The 8,285-nt window shown below is 36.3% G+C and overlaps 1 pseudogene; it reads right to left on the bottom strand.

Moving 5' to 3' along the window:
* Positions 1–4,801: 4,801 nt before the first annotated feature.
* Positions 4,802–8,285, bottom strand: part of LOC107684866 (oocyte zinc finger protein XlCOF6-like) — an 18,471-nt pseudogene continuing 14,987 nt past the window's right edge.

The following is an 8,285-nucleotide window of genomic DNA, read 5'->3' as shown; positions in this document are numbered from 1 at the left end:
TATGTGTGGAGAAAACCAGGCACTGCTCATCACTTGTCCAATACAGTCCCAACAGTGAAGCATGGTGGTGGCAGCATCATGCTGTGGGGGTGTTTTTCAGCTGCAGGGACAGGACGACTGGTTGCAATCGAGGGAAAGATGAATGCGGCCAAGTACAGGGATATCCTGGACGAAAACCTTCTCCAGAGTGCTCAGGACCTCAGACTGGGCCGAAGGTTTACCTTCCAACAAGACAATGACCCTAAGCACACAGCTAAAATAACGAAGTTCACAACTCACAACAACTCTGTGACTGTTGTTGAATGGCCCAGCCAGAGCCCTGACTTAAACCCAATCTCTGGAGAGTGGAGAGACCTAAAAATGGCTGTCCACCAATGGTTACCATCCAACCTGGATTTGGGGATCCTCTGCCATTCCTCCTTGCAGATCCTCTCCAGTTCTGTCAGGTTGGATGGTAAACGTTGGGAGCAAAGGGTCTGAATACTTAGGACCATGTGATATTTCAGTTTTTCTTTTTTAATAAATCTGCAAAAATGTCAACGATTCTGTGTTTTTCTGTCAATATGGGGTGTTGTGTGTACATTAATGAGGAAAAAAAAATAACTTAAATGATTTTAGCAAATGGCTGCAATATAACAAAGAGTGAAAAATGTAAGGGGGTCCGAATACTTTCCGTACCCACTGTATATGGGTGCTTGTTAATACAAATTATCCAGTTGTTACAAATATACAATTAAAAAATGGGCACTCCCTCACTCTCTGAGCCTGCTTCTGCCTCATCTTCAGTGGAAGTAGGGGAGACTGGGGTAAGTTCAGCCAGTGGGTAAGTGGACCCACCCCCCGTTTCTTGACAACTGTACACTTTTACTGTCATGTGACCATGTTTTTTGGAACCATCCATCATTTCTGCCACACTGTGAAAAGGAGAAACACATGGGGGGAATGGAAGGCACCCATTTACTTTAAAAACTTGTCAAAGTAAAATTTTTGCATAACAGATGTAATGGTTGTTATATCAAAGCAAATTTATCCAGGTCTAAAAATATTTATGATACATATAGGTGATTTAGCAACATATAAAACCATGCAAATCATTTAGCTAAATATTAGCATGAACTGAAATATGACTGTTTGTAAAAGGAAATTATTAAATTAGTTTTTTAATTATTATTATTTATTTCACATGGGTTTGAATCAGATTTGGTCAGATGGTCATTTTACACCCAGATGCTGCATCTTACCCACTGACTCGACTCGGGTCAACTTACCCCAAACCCGGGGCAAACTGAGCCATGGGAACACTTTTATTATAAGAAGCCATATTTTTAGAACCCTTTGTCATAGATACATTCTGATCATTTAAAATGATAGTAATACTTTCATTAGGATATACTTTCATTGTACTTCTGCATCATTTTAACTTATCTTGAGGACCACATAAGTAAAAAAATGGCCAATCTAGTATCAAGAAAGTGATTATAAAGGGAAATATACTTAATTACAATAATTAAAGTGTGACAAACTGCTATTTACTGAATGAGCACTGTGCAATGTCCGAACTGATTGCACTATATTTGATGCATAATCATTTTCTGTTCTTAACTGTTTTAAATTCGTTTTAAACCTCTTAAATCAATTTTTAAATAATTTGAAAAGTTTTAAATTCCTTGTTTTATCGTTGTCATTATTTTTTATTATTATTATTTTATGTAAAGCATTTTGAATTACCACTGTGTATGAAATGTGCTATATAAATAAACTTGCCTAGTCTTCACTTGTAAACTGATGGAGATATTCCAGCATTTATTGCTGAATTACAGTGGGAGGAGCTTCACTGATGATGCGATTCTTGTGGGAGGAGCTTCATTGAAGGTGAATTGCAGCATGTGAGGAGCTATCTGCCAAAATAAAAAATATAAAAAATATAACTTACTGCAGATCGTTTCCACAGCACAATATGAATAGGTTTTTTTTTTCAAATAATGGTAACAAATATAGTTGAAAACATAAACACAGAAATGAATCTACAGATTTGTAACCAACAAATGCCCTCAGTATTGACACCAGATCTCCTGTAAATTGCCACTTAAAGCTAATTTCATTGAAGACATCAGCATAATAAATGAGGAGAAAACAGGAACTATTGACATGAAATAAAGAGTCTTTTCAGCAGCTCTGTTAATATTGATGAGCCTCAGACGATCAACACTCATTCAACAAGACATTCAGGATCATCAGCAGATCATCTCTCTTTATCCTCAGTGTTTGCTGATAGAAACACATTATTTGAGTCAGGATATATGATAAAAGCCTACAAGTGCTCGAATGAAAGATACTGTTATTTTTCACAATGTGACATGGATAAAACATAATACAAAAACGCTAATAACAATAAATGAATACATATCAACAACACCATAGCCTAACATGTCCATATGAATCTTAATATAGTTTGGTTTTCTAACTACAGTAATTACAGTAAAGTAATTAGATAATTAACATTTTACAGTTTTTTTTTCATATAGAGAAACTGACAATGATCATAAAACTTTTAAAAATAAAGAGCACCAGCAATATTTAACGTTTTCTTGTGTCAGAATTAATTAATATTTGTCTATATTCACATTTATGAATAGATTTGAAATTTCCCTCATTAGGCTACGCATTACAGCGACAATAACGTGTTTAGAAGTCATATTTAATTTAAACAAGTAGGCTAAGCATAATCTGGCCGAGATTTGTTGCTACGCCCCTGTTTGTGCAAATATAACGTAGCTACAATAAAGAAAGGTAAACTAAAAATAGAAGTACAATAAATAAATAAATAAATAAATAAATAAATAAAGCTCGGGTGAATGAAAATCCTCGGAGTGTCCAGCAGGTGGCGCCAGATCTTTATTCAAACACAGACAAACCCCGCCAAAAATAACAAGCAGCAGAGTCTTCTGAGGAGAGTTCAGCAGCTCACGGTATTTCTCATATTTACACAACTATCTAACACACTTTATACAGTCTGTTTAAGCGACATTTTACAGGTTCATGTCTGTATTGTTTTCATCGGGTTCAGCGCTACTTGTGCATCTTTTCTGGCGTCTTTCTACTGAAATAAACATTTAGTGCAGCAGCAGCAGCATGTGAGGAAAATATGATGAATTAATTCAGACGATTTTGTGAGCTTTTATGCGTTCGTGCGATTGTTTCTATGTTTGTAGTGAGAACTGTTGCTGAATGTCAAGTTAAAACATTGATATGTGAGGGGAATGATCAAGTGTGGCTGCTGCCATTTTATTTCTACACTTTTGACATCTTTGTTCAAATATACTGAAACAGAGACTGCTAACGTTACACTGAGCCTATAATGAGCATTTGATGGTCATTGTTTGTTTCTGTACAAAACTTTAATGAGTTAATGGTAACACTTTACAAGAACAGTACATGATTTATCATGTACTAATACCTGAATTAATAACTACTTGACTATGAACTAATGATGAGTTAAGATATGTATTAATCAAGAACTAATGAAGAACTAACTTAACTACGACATGAGTCATATGAACTACTGCATGAATAATACTACCTTAATTACATGTTAGTTCCTGCATGTTAGTTAATGTATTAATTAACACTTTGGGGTAAACTAAATCAAACACGCTCTAGAAGCAAGATGTATGAAAATGGCACAATGTAAAATTGTTTATAAATTTGACGGTGTTCAGCTAATAAAGATCCTCAGCGCAGGCCAACAGCAGAATTTGCAGATTTAGCTTCAGTTGTCTGAAGGTCTTTATGTTCTCCCTGTTCTTAAATTTCCAGGTATGAATGAGAAACTGCTTCAGATGATTCAGTGCATGCAGGGAACTGAACAAATCATTCAAAGTGATTCGTGAACAAATGCACACCGTTTTGCAGGCTTCTTTGTTCAAGACCTTGAACAGAATCGACTCAAAAGAGAGATTCATTCGTGAATGGGGCATCGTTCATGACCCAGATAAAAGAGCGCACTTGGAATAAATTACGTTTGATAAGAATTTGTTAAGGACACAGCATCAGATCTGAAAGTGCTGAATCTGAAGATCATCTACTTACTGTGATAATTTTTTTGTATGACCGTGTAGAGCAGATGAATGTTTGAAACACTTCCCACATGCAGTGCAGTGATACGGTTTCTCTCCAGTGTGGACCCTCTCATGTCTTTTTAGGTCTCTTGAATCACTGAATCTTTTGTCACAGTGTGAACAACTGTGATTGTTTTTTGTATGTCTGTGTAGAGCAGATTAATTATTGAAACACTTCCCACATGCAGTGCAGTGATACGGTTTCTCTCCAGTGTGGATCCTCTCGTGTGTTTTCAGATTTGCTGAATCACTGAATCTCTTGTCACAGTGTGAACACTTGTAAGGTTTCGCTCCAGTGTGGATCCTCTCATGCCGTTTTAAACAGTTTGCAGGTTTGCATAGAAATGACTGTTTCATTAAATGTTCTGTATATTGTCTTTGGGGAAACAGAGATAAGAAGCATTTGAAATGGATTGTGATTATGCCCTTTTCATCTGGTATCAGAGGCATCAAGAAAATGTACAGTAATAATGTCATAAAGGTTCCCAGGTTTGGCAGACATGTATAGTACATGTACATCATCATCTCCAAAACAAACAAACATCAGACACCCGGTACTTATCGAGTCCAAGCTGCAGCTGTTGGTTTGTCCTCCAAACTCGTGCGTCTTCTCCTCAATGTGAAGTCCATCACTTTCTCCAGCCTGGTGGACCATAGTCTCAGCTGGCTGCATTGTGTTTTTCTTAGTGGCCGTGTGTGCTCGTCTCAATCAGCTCCTGAGCTCTTGAATCAGTATATTGTGTACACAAACTAAGGCACTGGCAAGGACTCTGGCTCATACCTGATGTAGGTATGGTGTACAGTCTGGGTCCGTCTCCATCATCTTTCAGCAGGTTGACCTGCAATGACATGAAAAGCTTTTTAGCTACATACCACAGGACCACAGCTGGAAAAAGTAGTCAGAAAAGTATACTCCAGAATGGATAACTGAGCAAAAATATGTCATACCTAAGTGTATAAAATTAATATATATATATACTGTATGTATATATATAGAGAGAGAGAGAGAGCGAGAGAGAGAATTAATTCTCACAATGAGATATAAAAAATGATCTCATCATTATTATGAGATTAAATGTTTCTCATTATGAGATGTTACATTATTACGAGAAAGTATATAAAGTAACCAACCCTAACTAGTAAGTCATTATTACGAGAAAGTATCATTATTATGAGATATTAAGTAATTATTACAAGTTTCTCATTATGAGATGTCATAATAATGAGATATTTTCTCATAATTATGTCTCAGTATTTCATAATAATGTTAAAACGTTGAAGCAGATACCAAGCAAACAACAAAATGTCCTATAAATATACACTCATTGTGGCTGTAAGGAAACAAACGAACACAAAAGAGGCTTTACTGTTCAGTACATAAAGATGAACTGCTTACCGTGATTTCTGACTGTTTTGAATAAAGAAGGTAACTGAACGAACCTCTGCCCACATGGACTGTGCTGATCTGGTTTCTCCACTGCATGGATCTTCATGTGTAATTTCAGGTGACTTTTAACAGTGAAACTCTTCCCGCACTTATCACACGTGTGTGGTTTCTCTCCAGTGTGGATCCTCTCATGTTTTCTTAGATTTGATGACACACTGAATCTCTTGTCGCAGTGTGAACACTTTCTCCACTGCATGGATCTTCATGTGTAATTTCAGGTGACTTTTAACAGTGAAACTCTTCCCGCACTTATCACACGTGTGTGGTTTCTCTCCAGTGTGGATCCTCTCATGTTTTCTTAGATTTGATGACACACTGAATCTCTTGTCACAGTGTGAACACTTGTAAGGTTTTTCTCCAGTGTGGATCATCTCATGCAGTTTTAAACACTTTGCTGAAGTAAAAGTCTTTTCACACTCAAAGCACATATGAGCTTTTACACCAGTATGTATTTTCTCATGTTTTTTTAAATATTGTAGAAGTGAAAAGCTCTTTCCACACAAATGACATGAATGTGGCTTCTCCTTTGAATGAACTCTCAGGTGATTCTTCAGGACTGAAGCCCACAGAAACATTTTGTCGCATTGATCGCATGTGTGCCACTTCTCTCTTGTGTGGATACTCATGTGTTCTTTAAGATGTGATGATAGTATGAAACTCTTCCCACACTGATCACAAGCATACGGCTTTTCTCCAGTGTGGATCCTCATGTGCCCTTTAAGACTTGTTTTTTTTTGTGAAGCTCTTCCCACACTGATCACATGTGAACGGTTTTTCTCCAGAATGAACTCTCATGTGCATCTCTAGATTGTGTTTGTTTGAGAAACTCTTTCCACACTGAGAGCACATGAACACCTTTTCTCCAGTGTGGATGTTCATGTGTCCTTTAAGGCTTGATGAACTTGTGAAGCTCTTTCCACACTGATCACACTTGAACGGCTTCTCCATTATGGACTCTCGTGTGAGTCTCTAGATGTCGTTTGCTTGAGAATCTCTTTTCACACTGATCACAGATAAATGGTTTCTCTCCAGTGTGAACTCTCATGTGAACATCAAGACTTTGTTTGTGTGTGAAACTCTTCTCACACTGATCACATGTGAATGGTTTCTCTCCAGTATGAACCCTCATGTGAATGTCTAGATTTCGTTTGTTTGTGAAGCTCTTTCCGCACTGATCACGTGTACGGTTTCTCTCCAGTATGAACTCTCATGTGACACTCAAGACTATGTTTGGTTGTCAAACTCTTTCCACACTGAGTGCAGGTGAAAGACTTCTTGGCTTTCTTTAAAAATGTATTTTTATTCTTTGAACACCTCAAGGGTTTTTCTTCAGGCTTTTCATGATGTTTCTCCTCCACTTCACTCAGTTCTTCACTCTCCTCGTTCTCTTCCATCAGCTCTGAAATGAAAGAAAAAAATGTTGAGAATGGACATAAGAGTGATGATGTAACGGCAATAAAATATTATGATCATTTTGATGCCTTCCTATAAATTAATTATACGTCCCTGAAACTTTCCATAAATGGCATACATTGATCTTCTAGTTATTCTTAAAACATTAAAATCCCATGTTTCTGTAGTGAGAACTATTAAATACATTTGATCAATGACACAATTAGCTAATGTAATATTAATATAAAAAAATATACAATAGTGCCATAATGTTGATATATATAATCCATAATGCGCAAAATGACCAAAATGAGTATGATGAGAAAAAAAGAAAAAAAAACCCATAGAATCTATGGTACACTGTTAAGAAGTGCTAACCTGCAAATGTTATCTTAGCGAGCTATTTCTACCTGATCTAACCCTTAAATTTCATTTTGTCACTGTAACCTAATGTATAGGTTAATTAGGTTAATATTTTGGGGTTGAATAAAATCAAATAAATTAGATGTTACCACATGAGAAGTTGTACATATTCAATTAAGTAAAACTCTTAAAGGGACTTTTTTACTCAAATGAAAACACTTTAATCATCCTCATGACAGTACGTGTGCTGGTTTAGTCTCATTACTAAAGGCTGCACCAGTTTTTGTTCCGTGCTGAGTTATACAATCGAATCCTCTCATTATAACATACAGAGTGCATACATGATGTAAATAATAGATTGAGATTCATTGGTCATAGCAGAACTTTGTGAGTTGCTAGTCAGTGATTGACACAGTGATAACCACAGCAATGGATGGGACAAAATATGTGAAAATGTGCATTAAGACTAGAGCACCCTCACTAATTTCAGAAGCACACTCAGTGATTATTTCTGAACGGGGCCAGGTTGATATGCTTTTATTGTAGAACTATATACAAAAACAACAAAATACAAATGCACTAAATAAAATAATTTAATAAATGCATATTTAAAATAAGCACTCAACTCAAATAAATGTAATACTATAATTAAATCAAATAAATAACTACAGAAGGCTGACTATAATCAGCTTGCTTCCATTTAGTGAGATAAGCCTACACTTCACCTCAATTAATAAAAAGCTCTTCTGGTCTTCAATGATGCAAGGACAAAGTCTGAGCGTGCACACGCAATATCTGAAAGATCAGAGCCAATTCATAAGAGAGCACTATATGTTTAAAAACGCACGTCCAGTTTTGTGAGAGCTAAGGAAATCTGCTTGTGAGTGAGAGATTTGTGTTCATGCATTATCACGTTACATTACTGCGCTCTCGACATTTGTCATCAAAATAACGCTATAGAAACC

This window comes from Sinocyclocheilus anshuiensis, unplaced genomic scaffold, assembly GCF_001515605.1.
Source record: "Sinocyclocheilus anshuiensis isolate Anshui unplaced genomic scaffold, SAMN03320099.WGS_v1.1 scaffold717, whole genome shotgun sequence".
Classification (NCBI taxonomy): domain Eukaryota; kingdom Metazoa; phylum Chordata; class Actinopteri; order Cypriniformes; family Cyprinidae; genus Sinocyclocheilus; species Sinocyclocheilus anshuiensis.
The sequence above is the reverse complement of the archived record's forward strand: the minus strand, read 5'-3'. Positions and strand labels throughout refer to the sequence as shown.